General features: G+C 38.9%; 1 non-coding gene across 3 annotated transcripts in view; it reads left to right on the top strand.

Moving 5' to 3' along the window:
• The window catches only part of LOC607539, a 32,050-nt gene extending 19,124 nt beyond the window's left edge, over positions 1-12,926 (top strand). For 2 of the 3 annotated variants that reach the window (XR_005386928.1, XR_005386927.1), the window contains exons 2-5: positions 3,310-3,595; positions 4,306-4,418; positions 7,974-8,168; positions 10,184-10,427. This is a non-coding gene — a transcript (armadillo repeat-containing protein 4-like). Of the gene's footprint in view, positions 1-3,309; positions 3,596-4,305; positions 4,419-7,973; positions 8,169-10,183; positions 10,428-12,797 lie in introns of those variants that run through there. The other variant, XR_005386929.1, reaches the window with a different exon arrangement.
• Positions 12,927-13,294: the final 368 nt, after the last annotated feature.

The following is a 13,294-nucleotide window of genomic DNA, read 5'->3' as shown; positions in this document are numbered from 1 at the left end:
TTCTGTCTCCCTCCCTGATATTTCCCACTAATTTTTTCTCCTTTCCCCATTTATTCCCTTTCACTATTTTTTATATTCCCCAAATGAATGAGACCATATAATGTTTGTCCTTCTCCGATTGACTTATTTCACCCAGCATAATAGCCTCCAGTTCCATCCATGTGGAAGCAAATGGTGGGTATTTGTCGTTTCTAATGACTGAGGAATATTCCATTGGATACATAAACCACATCTTCTTTATCCATTCATCTTTCGATGGACACCGAGGCTCCTTCCACAGTTTGGCTATTGTGGACATTGCTGCTAGAAACATCGGGGTGCAGGTGTCCCGGCGTTTCATTGCATCTGTATCTTTGGGTAAATCCCCAGCAGTGCAATTGCTGGGTCGTAGGGCAGGTCTATTTTTAACTCTTTGAAGAACCTCCACACAGTTTTCCAGAGTGGCTGCTCCAGTTCCCATTCCCACCAACAGTGCAAGAGGGTTCCCTTTTCTCCGCATCCTCTCCAACATTTGTGGTTTCCTGCCTTGTTAATTTTCCCCATTCTCACTGGTGTGAGGTGGGATCTCATTGTGGTTTTGATTTGTATTTCCCTGATGGCCAGTGATGTGGAGCATTTTCTCATGTGCTTGCTGACAACTTCTTTGTAACCTCATTAAAGACCTTCAACTGGCACCACCACCCTGCTAAGCCACTCCCAGATTCCAACTCTCACAAACTGTGTGATATAATAAATGTTTGTTCTTTAAAGCTGCTAAATTCAGGGGGTAATTTGTTTTCTAGCAATACAGAACTAAAGCAATCAATTTTACAAGAAGGGTAGGCTTCTTCCCAGCCCAGAGGGCAAGTCTTCACTGAAGCAAGATAATCATGGCAATCTCATTGTCTATGACTACATTTTGCATAGTGAGACATTAGCGATAAATATGCTAGAGAGGGCTGCAAAGGTTTCCTCACTCTGAGAATGTCACACATATTACCATTTCTGCCTCAAAAAGTTGTTATCTGGGGGTGACCATATGGCTCAGTCATTAAGTGGCTGCCTTGGCCTCATGTCACTATCCTGGGGTGCTGGGATCGAACCCCACATCGGGCTCAGTGGAGGGCCTGCTGTTCCCTCTCCCTTTGCTGTTCTCCCTACTTGTACTCTCTGGTTCTCCTTCTGTGTCAAATAAATACATAAAATCTTAAAATAAATAAATAAATAAATAAATAAATAAATAAATAAATAAATAAAAAAAAATTGTCTGAATATGACACCTAGAACTGTGGCAGCAATTTCGAGATCATGAGAAAAGGCAGGAATTCCTACATATGTGTAGGAACACAGTGTGAACAATGAAGTGCAAAGATAAAGGAACCCAGGCCCCTGATAGATTTGTGAGGTTATCAAGCCCTGGAGTTCCCTGAAACCCTGAAGTTCTTAAGGGGTGGGGCGGGGGGAGGGTAACAAATGTCTTTAATGCTTAAGCCCCACCTAATTAGGCTTTCTATCACTTGCAGCTGAGAACACCCTAACTGGAAAGAAAACTCTTGTATTTGTCAGTTGGCTTTGCCAAAACAAATACTATAAACTGGGTGACAAACAATGGAAATCCATTTCTCTGAGAAGTCTGAGATCAGGGTGTGAAGCATGTTGAGAATGTAATGAGAATCCTCCTCATAGTTTGCAGATGCCTGCCTTTTCACACTGTCCCCACACAGCAGAGAGAAGAGGAGGGGGATGAAAGAGGGATGGAGAGAGTTCATGCTCTTCCTTTTCTTATAAGGACGCTCATCTCATCATGGGAACTTCACACTTATAACCACTTCTAAACCTAATTACCCCCCAAGGGCTCTACTTCCAAATACCATTACTTTGGAGGTTAGGAATATAAATGTCCTTTTTTTAAATGAATTCTATGATTGCATAAAAATTCAAAGGAATTTGGAAGAAAATTTATCTATTTTTTAAAAGATTTTATTTATTTATTTGTGAGAGACACAGAGAGAGAGGCAGAGACACAGGCAGAGGGAGAAGCAGGCTCCCTTTGGGGAGCCTGATGTGGGACTCAATCCCAGGACCCTGGGATCATGACCTGAGCCAAAGACAGATGCTCAACCACTGAGCCACCCAGCCATCCCAAAATTTATCTATTTTTGATGCATTTATAAGCTAGTAAAATTCTTGGAAAATAATCAGATAGCATCTATGAATATTTTAAAAGCACACAAAGGCCAATCAAATATATCATTTCTAGGAATCTTTCCTATAGAGAATTTTCTAAGTGAGTAAAAAAGTATTTCTACATAGTTGTTTTTCAACATTGTTTATAATATAAATTTAATTAGAAGTAACCTAAATGCCCAATCGATAAAGGGATGATTAAATAAATTCTAGTACATACAATTCTGTGTAATTGTTTAGAAGAATGAATTATATGACATAAACTCACATGGGAAGAGCATCAATGAAAACTAGAGGGAGAAAAGCTTGTTAAAGTCCATTTATATATGGAGGTATGTGTAATGTCTGGGAGAATATACACCAAAGTGTTAAACTGTTATCAGAGAGATTGAACATTTTTTATGTACCTCTAAATAACTTGAAATATTTCAACAAAAATGTTGTTTTTTTAAAAAGAAAACCTGATTGAAGTATAATTAATATAGTGTTATATTAGTTTCAGGTGCACAATATAATGATTCAGCAGTTTTATACATTTCTCATCACTCTTCATGATAAGTCTATATTCTTAATCCCCTTTATCTATTTCACCATTCCCCTCCCCAAAAAACCTCACCTCTGGCAACTACCAGTTTGTCCTCTGTATTTGTTAAAACAGAATAATTTTCCTGATTTTAAAAGAATTTTAAAATAAAAATAATGCAATGTATCTATCCAAAATTAATTACTCAAGTTAAGGATATGTACAGTGGTCTACATAAGACATAGCTATATCTAATTTCAGAGTTATGTATTAGTAATATTTTTGTCAGGTATCCCTGCTCAATGTAATTTTTAAAGGAAATCTACTGTAAAAACTGCACTGAAAATAAGATCCATACCCCCACTCCTTCCATAATTGCAGCCACTCTCTTTTTCCATTACCACCCCCACAACACAAATAATTGGATTAGCATCCCCAAAAAAAGGAGCTAAGGAGAATGTAGAAAAGGTAAAGATGGAAACGAAGTGGTCTCACCTATGATCATGGGAAAAGCAATCAATCAACCAATAATAAAGATAACTGTGCGAGTCTTAATTTTGACCAAAAATCCATGAATTTTTTTGATAGGAATTTGATTTGAAGTATTATTTTTCTCACAGTGGTTCCAGAACAGAGTTTGCCCTGGCTAAACAGCTGCTCTCTTTATCCCTCGGGCTACCAATGACAAAGAAGCCTGGACACAAGGGCTTGCTGAGAGCCTCCAAACCAGAATGACCTCCCCAGGACCCTGAATCTGCAAGAGCAACCTTTCTAAGTTTCACCTCCTGAAACTGAATGACTTTGCATCATTCCCTGAAAGAGACCCCACATTTGTGGGATAACCATTCTTCTCTGATTCCAAACTGCTTCCAGAGCAAATGTGCCCCAACATGTCATATGAAGGAGGTGAGTACCCTTACCCAAGAGATGGTCAGTAAATTAAGAAGTGGGCAGGTTTTTGAGAGCTTTCAGAAATGAAGTTTTCTAAAGTGAGAAAATTGGCTCTAGATGGCTGGAGGTGGAGGACTTAACCTCCTTTCCTTGTTAGTTTTTCCTTTCCTTCTTTTTACCACGTTAGTATCCCCACAACACTCCTTGAGGAAGTAATGCTCATAAACAAGACATTCTTGTTATCAGCCTACCTGTGTGTAAGCAACCTGTGTAGTCACTATAGTTCCCTCTAGACTGGGAGGTGCTTGAGCTGCTCTAGCCTTTCCTCTCCGCTCACCTAAAGGAGGTAAAGACTGAAGGAAGCCACAGCTCCCTTCATGGAGTGACTGACCACAGGGTTCTGTATGGCCCACCTTAGGAACAGTTTGTGCAAATCCCCAAGGAGCTTTCAAGTTTTTTCTAAATATAAAAAAGTTTGTTAACAGTGAGACACATAAAAAATAAATCAGGGGTGGGGGGCGGTTCACCCCTCCATGATGTGATTAATGTCTGAAGCTACTCAAATTATGGTCTAGTGAGGAAAACTTCAACAAAAAAATGTCTCTTGAATATTAAAAGATTCTATTTGTTTTGTAATCTGCATTTTTATTCCCCAAGGGCCTCTCATTCCTGGTCTAATTCTGCAAGATTCTATCTTTTTTTTTTTTTTTTTTTTTTTTTTGTAGGCTGCACATTTTGACATTTTGATGTTAGTATCAGCCTTATTGATGAATAGTCCCAAGTTTGGAAGTATTTTGAAAGCTGCCCTTGTCTGCCGCAGTAGGGATGCGCAAACCTGGTACGTCAATCCTTTGATGGTGAAAATCTCTGACAGGGTTTGGACATTCACAGTTCTGCTTATATTATTCTGCCAAATTGCATCATCTGAATTCAGCAGTTTAGCTTTTTCCTTTCTATCTTTCTTCTTAGAAAACTTTTTTCTTTCTTTTAATCTCTTTATGCCCTTAGAGCAAATTTTAATAGTCACCTAACCAAAAGAGAAGATACTTAAAACTAATAAAAGAGGCAGAAAGACAGATAGTAGAAAATGGGTTTAATCAGAACTCTCTAAGGCAGAGTTTCTAAAACTTGATAAATCCATGGAGATCTTTAAAAAAAATTGAACTCTATTGTTAACTCAAAATGTTTTCTAACTTAATGACATGAGCGATGTATAAACATAAAATGAGGTATGAATTCTTTATACTTATATTCCTTATGTGAATTTTATTAGTCAACTAATACTGATTGCATAAATGAAAGCACCAAAGATCTCTGTTGCTTGCACATTAAATTTTTTTTTTTTTTTTTTTTTTTTTTTATTCACAGCTGGGTTTGGCTGATGTCAGGTAGACTAGGTAAAGACTAGCCCCAGGTTACAAGTAGAATCAGTTCTCCTCAAGTCTTCATTTTGAGATCAGAGGCTACACGGAGTATGGGGTTTTTGTTGTTGTTATTGTTTGGGTTTTTTGGCTCTTTGAGTTTTGTTTAGGTTTTTTTTAATGATGTATTACTGGACTAAAGAGGCAATGCCAAACCATGCACACATATTTAAAGCCTCATCATGTTTATTAACATTCCAGCCAGGTCCAGCTTCAATGGGGCAAGGAAATATCTTAGTTTACTCTAGTCAAGGTACTGCAAAGTCCCAAGGCAAAGAGCATGGATGAATAGATCTATAAGAGGAAGTATATGAAGAATTGAGAATGACAGCTGCTTAATCCACCACAGTCTCCTTCAAATAATAATTATTCACTTTGCTCCCTTTTGCAACATACTCCCCCCACCCCTGCCTCTCAAGACATTTTAATTAAAAAGTCTCATCCAGTCATAGCATGGGGTTCAAAGTTCAGGATCTGTGCTTTACCCTGGGGCCAGATGTGGCTCTTCCCAATCTAGATATTTACAAGCCAAAACAAAACCAAGGAATCTGTCACCCTCTGCCAACATACAATCATAAAACAGGGACAAGATTTAGCAGTAAACTCTCCTATCTGAAAAAAGGGAAGATTGGAAGGCATATGGGGTCAACTGGTCCACAGACACTCTGAAACAGGGATATATCAGCCAGTTTCTCCACTAGGGTAGGGAACAGTCCTTTATTCGGGCCCTGGCTCTGCTCCCTGGGACAAAGGGCCCAGTCCATTGTTCTCCACAGCCCTGCTCTGCCTCCGGTGTGATTTTTCTTTCCACCCTTTGGGGCCACATCTGAAATAGTATTGCCGAACATGAGCAGTTCTCTCACCCACTTGCTACCCTTAGAAAGTTGGGATCCCAGAGCTTTTTGATCCATCTCAAAGTCAACCTCTTCATCTAGCATGGCAGCACTTTTGCAAACATGGCTCTTGAAAACCTGTTGGATTTTTGATGCCGTTAATTACAGCCACTCCATGTGCCAAAATCCACACTGTAGTTTTTGTGAGGCCTGTCTCTCTCTAGACTTAATTACAAGTACTTTGAGTTCATAATCACTTTTCTCAAAAGTCATTTTGTCCAGGTGAAGGTATCTACTGCCAGACATTGCCTTAAGGTCGGTCTTAAGGAGGTTGTGCCTGGATTTTGTCATTTCTGTGAGGCTATTTTTTAGTAGGTCTTTCAAATACAAGGTGTTTTTAAATTTTATCTCTTACTGAATGGAAAGGAGAAACAATTTTATTTATCAACCCTACAGCTTCTGGAATTTCTAGGTTCTCTACATCCCCTCTCAATTTTGCCTGCAAAGTGGCCAGTTTTTCTGAGCTCATCACTTTCTTGTTGTACCTTTTTGAATGCAGCAAATTACAGTCTGTTCACATTATCAAGATTCTGATTGAGAACCTTTCTGTCTGCCACAGGTTCATTAAGTACTTTTTTTTTGCCTTTGGGCCACTGAAAGCAACGGTTTTGCCAGTGTTTTGCTGCCACATAAACAGCTTGCCTCTTTTCCAGCTTCCTACGGCATTCTGCCTTCTCTAGTGAGGGGTGCTGCGAAGTCACAAGACATAAGCTTGGCTTGTAGAACAGAGAATGCTGGGATAGAGAGAGATGAAAAATTGGGAAGAATGATATAAATCATTCTGATATACCGCCCTGATATAAATCAACACATTTTGTAAATTTGTTTAAATACTCACAAAAACAACAAACCTCAAGGAAATAGCATTAACAATGTGATGACTTTTTTTTTTTTTTGGTTTATATCAAATCACAGCTCAAATGTTAATACTGCTTCTAGGCGTGTTCTTTAGAATATGACTTTACCACCATATGCCGGGTGATGACTCAAATCTCAGCCCAATTCTGAATTTTAGCTCTTACAAAGTCATCATTTATTTCATACAGTATGAGATATTTTGGCCTTCACTTGGCTTACACATGTCATTTACAGATCAAGTCTGACTGCATGCCTTTCTCACTAGTCTACCTCAATTACAGTAGCATACAGTCATATGACTCTTTGGTTAGAATTATTTGATTATAAGATAATCTTCCTGATGATCTAGAACATGCCCCTGTGTTCCTGTCAGTGCCAGCCAATTGTTAGTAATGCGTTGGCCCAGGAATGCCCGAGGCCAATCACCTGGGTCCATATTATTTATGCCAAGGTCCCATAGACATTTTCGCTGACCAGAGTCAATGGTGGTGGCTGTACCAGCCTTTGTGTTTTTACATTTGCAAAATGCACCTCAGTGCCAAAGATAAGGGAGCACTGGAGGTCCTGGAGGGTACACAGCACATCCAAGGGCCATATAGTGAGGTCATGGGTAGAGAGAGAGGGAAGAAGTGTGGATCTGGGGCTTTGACTTTATTGGCATCCAAGTGTGGTTCCCTAGGGTTTCTTGGGTTCACTCTTTATTGGAGAATTTACAGCATCCCAAGCAGGAATTGGGGTGCAAGAAAGAAAAATTGGGTTGACTCAAGCAATCATCTATCTAGGTGACACAGGGCTTTCTGAAAAGGGACCTTCACAGGTGAGGGCAGCCTAACTCCTTAGCACAGTTGTTTAGCTAGTAGCTGTGTCATACAGCTGGCAGTATGTTTATTTGAGATGGACTTATTTGAAATGAATACCTCAGCAATCAAAAGCTTGATGTCAGGCACCTACATTACAATCAAAAAGGTTAATGTCAGGCACTCACACTATATCGTGTTAAACATTTTCATGCTATTTTTGGTATGAAAACACAAGCATTTTTCAATCTCAGCACTCACATATGAGTGAGAATATGGTCTATAGATCCCCAAGCCGAGAACACTGATCTGAAGGGTTATGGGGGGATTTTAAATAACATGACATTCTTTAAAGAGCTTAACCCAATACTGAGTAAGTGCTCAGTAATTTTCAGTTTCCTTCTCTTCCCTTTTCACTTTATAGATTAGACTTTCATAGTCCACAGTGAGCATTAATTTGTTCAGCGCTGTCTTCAGGTGGAACATCTGCATAAATCTAGCTTTGTGAATATTTTTAAACTGAGAGATTTTCCATCTGTTTTGGAGTTATAGCAGTCCACATTATCCTCACTTGAGCTCTTAATGATATATGTGTGATGGAAACAAGACGTCTTAACGTGTAAGTATTCACTGCCTCCCCAGTCCTGTCTGTGCAGATTCTACCCTTCCCCCACCACCTTAAGCAAGTCTTTCTTTGCCAGTCTAGTTCTTGGTGTTTTTGTAATGCAAAATTAGAAGACAGGGAGAGCAACTGGGCCAGAGCTGCAGTCAAGTAAGGGAAAGGATATTTGCTTTCTGGGTCAGCCCTGGGTTCTTTCTTGTGGAGAATCCAGGTAATGAGCAAAGCAGAAATGAAACCATAAAAAGAAGCTCAATTCTAAATTGATCTAAATAAGAAAGAGCTTAAGGTGGGGGCAGGAGGAAGAAGACAGAAAAGCCATAAAAGGTGGGTGTCAGGGGAATTGGGGGATTTTGAGAAGACTGCAAAAAACACGGAGTACGAAAGAAGTGTGGAAGACAGATAATATTTTTTAAAGTATTGTTGTGGGTTATGGCACAGATCTCCCTAACAGTTCTTGAGAAATGCACATAAAATATTAAAATGTCTTTTAATTTCTGTTGGGCTACTGGAGTATATATTTCTTCAAATGGAATGCTATGCTAAAATTGATTCATCTGAGCCCTGTACACACATATACACACTTTATATTTGGATCATATACAATCCTTCCTAACTAAACAGCCAGGATCCGGTTACATATTCTCTTTGAACTCAGCCTGGGGCTCTATCTGATCTTTTGCCCACCCCAACCTGGGCAACCATCTCCTTCCAGACTGTAAGAGAGAGAAATAATCTTCTATTATATTTGAACCAATGATTTATGGAAGTATCTGTTATTGCAGCTTAGCCTATACCACAATCAATACATTTAGAATATGTTGCTTTCAGTTTAAGGAATTATTAATTAATAAATAATGCAACTTTTATATACCACTTTCCATATTATGCAAATAATATGATGTTCAGTCCAAAAGTTCAGTCATCAGAGAAGTGCCATTCACTGGCATGAGAATTCATCTCTTCCTGTATAATTATGTTGTGATTGATTAAAATAAAGTTCAGATTTACAAAACTAGAATAGTGAGCCAGCTGATAGCTGTACATTCTTATAGCATTTATTCACTTATTTAGTAAAATTTTTGAATGGTTTCCAGTGTCCAGTCCAGCACAAAAAGAACTTGGAAGTTATCTCTCCTATCCACATAAAAATAGCTGAATCAACAACAATTCTGGGATCCATTAGAGAACTGAGGTCATAGGGCAAACCCCTGCCTCAAAAATTATAGAGACAGATAGGTGAATCCCACGCAGGAAAAACCTTCTAGAGACCCATTTATGGCATAGGAAACCTAAATTGTAATTGACAAATTGCTGGAGGCTCTGTGCAAATTTGAGAATTAAAAACTCCAGAGTGGGATCCAGCCTTGGGAAGGTGGAATGAGTTTTATCTCCAAAAGCCCTACCAGGTTCTCATAGAAAAGATCAGAGGAAACTCTCCACTGTGTCTGGCAAAGAACCATAGGAAATATAAGAAATATTGAATTCTTACTATGTAATGTACCAGGCAATGTATTTGTTGGAGTTACAGTGATGTTAAACAAAAGCTCTCTCTTTGTGGAGCTTTTTTTTTTTTTTTTTTTTTTTAAACATTTATTTGAGTGAGAGAATGAGCAAATGAGGGGAGGGGAGGGAATCTCAAGCAGATTCTGTGCTGAGTACAGAGCCTGATACAGGACTTGATCTCATGACCTGAGCTAAAACCAAGAGTCAGATGCTCAATTTATTGAACCACCCAGGTGCACCTCTCTTTGTGGGGCTTACGTGCTAGTGAAGAAATAGGACAATAAACAATAGAATTTCAATCAGTGATAAGTGGTATGAAGAAAATAAGGTAAAGCGAGGGCTAGAAAGTGATCAGGGAGGAAAGTACAGCTATTTCAGATAAGGTGGTCAGGGAAGATCTCCCTAAGAGGTGGCATCTGAGCTGAGGTGTGAATGGATTAGAAGCTTGCTTTGTAAATGCAGATAGATCCATATTCAGTCCATTAACATTCTTCCTTCTGACCTTCTAGACATTCATGGACACCATGGATCCCAGAGAGAAGCTGACAGAAACAGTCTGACCTCCACTGTATCAGTGAGGTCAACTGCTTGATCTCTGGTGCCTAAGATTATTGCAGGGAAATGTTTGATGAGGAAAAGAAAGTAATCAAATTCCTGGATGAGTTATGCAATAGGTCTGTTCCCCCCAAAACCTGTCAATCTTTCAAATAAACCCTTCTGAATTTTGTGATCTATTTGTTGAGATTGCTTTTCATGAGCTGATTAATTATAGTATATTATGATAATGTTCTTCATTAGGTAGAATGTTCTGTGATTGATTAATATAGCTCCCATTTATTTGATTAATATAACTTTATTTCTATTGCTAGTCAAATATACTATTTTCAAGTGGTTAGATATAGTATCTGTAGTAATTTTTATTTCAGAAATTGGGACCCCTTGTGCCTATTTTAACATCATTTCTACCCCACTCCTATCCTCCATTTATCTATAAAGTAATACTCATTTATCACACAGTTTTTTATATTTTTAAAACCAGAGGAGGGGGTACTTGAAAAGCCGAGAGTAATGGTTTACAAACTGTGCACCCGGAAGTAGCGATGTAGATTTGCCTTGGGAGGCAAGTAGAAAGCAGAGAGAAAAGGAGAGGCAAAGAGGCTGGCATTGGAAGAATGAGAGGTGGAGACTGCAGGACTTCAGGCCCACATTTGTCAAGAGAGCCAGGCTATGCTGCAATGACATACGATCTCAATGGTATCCTATCATGAATGTTTATTTCTCTCCCCACAAACACCAGCATAAGGCAAAAGACCTCTTCCATCTAGTAAGCGTAGGGTCCAGCTGTCATCATAGTGTGATGCTATTATGTATCAATACACAGACTCCACTGTCTGTAATGGGAAGAAAGGAATGGAGGATCCACAGGGGTTTTAGGGCCGGAAAGCCATCACATGGTCTCAAGCTAACTTTAAGGGAATCTGGAAGACCTAAGCAACCACCTGGAATACACAGAAAGCCCAAAATATTTCTGCCAACAAGCCCTACCGCCACTTTGAGGAGGGTAGCTATTTATTTATTTACTTATGTATAATGTTTCCAAGGGATATTTTACCTGAAGAATGCATTTTCTAGCTAACAAAAAAAAAAAAAAAAAAAAAAAATATATATATATATATATATATATATATATATATATATATATATATAAAGGCACCGATCCAAAAATAAAGTGATTATTTCAAGGGGCGCCTGGGTGTCTCAGTCAGTTAAGTGTCTGGCTTTGGCCCAGGTCATGATCTCACACTGGGCTCCCCGCTTCTCCTTCTGCCTCTGCCCCTCCCCACTCCCACTTGTGCTTACTCTCTCCTTCTCAAATAAATAAAATCTTTAAATAACACGATTATTTCAAATCTAAGATTGCCTCATTCTGGTATGTTTCTGAGAATATCAACTTTTATGGTTTGACCAAGATCAGGAAGACTGTTGATAGATTGATATACTGACTTGTCAGAATTGACAAAAAAGAACATCATCCCATGTAGATGTTGAGCTTCTATTCTAGAACAATAGTCCTAGGACAGGGTATAAAGTATTGGTGACCACCATTCATTCCACCCCTTTTCTAGTTGGCCTTCTCAGGTCATAGAGACTAGAAACTTAAGATCTACATTTTCCAGACTGCCTTGCAGCTTGAATTCTGAATGTGATCTAGGCTTGACAAATCAGATGTACTCTGCGGGAGACTTGGCATTTGGAAGTACGATAGAGGCCTTGCCTCTGCAGTTTTGATATGTCTTCTGGTAGGCCTCCTCACAGAGACATTTGAGGTTTTCCATGCTGCCCTCAGCTGTTCCAGTGGAGTGGGGCAGAGGGAGAGAGGAAATCTAAGCAGACTCCACGCTCAGGATGGAGCCACAGGCTGGGCTCAATCTCACAGCCCTGAGATCAGGACCTGAGACAAAATCAAGAGTCCCATGTACAACTGACTGAGCCACCCAGGCACCCCAATCTAAATGTTAGCTTGAATTACAAAATATAAAAATGTATTTGGTTTATGGTATTTGCAATACTGCATTTCCACATGTGAACTTTCTTTGTATAAAGTAATTTCATATATTCATGTTATGAAAAATTGGGACACCTGGGTAGCTCAGCAGTTGAACGTCTGCCTTGGGCTCAGGTCACGGTTCTGGGGTCCTGGGATCGAGTCCCCCTTTAGGCTCCCTGCAAGGAACCTGCTTCTCTCTCTGTCTATGTCTCTGCCTCTCTCTCTCTCTGTCATGAACAAATAAAATCATTTAAAAAAAAAAAGAAAAAGAAAAAATAAGTAGAGAAAAATAATTTCATCAAAGGGGAGTAAAATAAGTCTAAATCTAGTTATAAAGTGTGAATTAAAAATTCATAACTAAAGCAATCAGCAATTACAGGATAAGTCACCATTGTATATAGTATTCATATTTATATCGCAGTCTAGTCACTATGCTACAGAAATAGCTTTCTTATTTTGTTTTTACAAATATTTCTCTATACCAATAATACCCTTAAAATAGTTTTTCCATCTCTATCTATGTCCACTGCTTTCTGTAAAGACTGTATCTAACTGGGTACTATTTGTCTTTCTAGGTTAAGAAGAAAAGTCTGAAGTAAGCTATAACTAAGTTCTTTGCAACCTTGCTCTTCAACGTGTGGTTAAAAAAAAAAACACAAAGCAAATAAACAAAAAAAAGCAAAAATAGACCCATAAATACAGAATAAGCAAACTGGTGGATGCCAGAGGGCAAGGCAGTGGGGGGAGGGGCAAATGGGTGAAGGGGAGTGGGAGGTATATAGGTTTCCAGTTACAGAATGAATAAATCACAGGTATGAAAGTTACAGCATAGGGAATGTAGTCAGCGGTGTTGTAACAGTGTTGTATGGTGACAGATGGTAGTTATCCTTGTGGTGAACATAGGATAATGTACAGAGTTGCTGAATCACTATGTTGTACATTTAAAACTTATGTAACATTGTGTGTCAACTATACTTCAATTAAGCAAGCAAGCAAGACTATGGTCCTTGAACCATCAGCATCACCTAGGAGCTATTAGGAATGCAGAACATACCCAAATGTATGCATTAGG

This window comes from Canis lupus, unplaced genomic scaffold (genome assembly GCF_011100685.1).
Source record: "Canis lupus familiaris isolate Mischka breed German Shepherd unplaced genomic scaffold, alternate assembly UU_Cfam_GSD_1.0 chrUn_S1647H1840, whole genome shotgun sequence".
Classification (NCBI taxonomy): Eukaryota; Metazoa; Chordata; class Mammalia; order Carnivora; family Canidae; genus Canis; species Canis lupus.
Note: the sequence above shows the minus strand (reverse complement) of the source record. Positions and strands in the feature narration are given on the sequence as shown.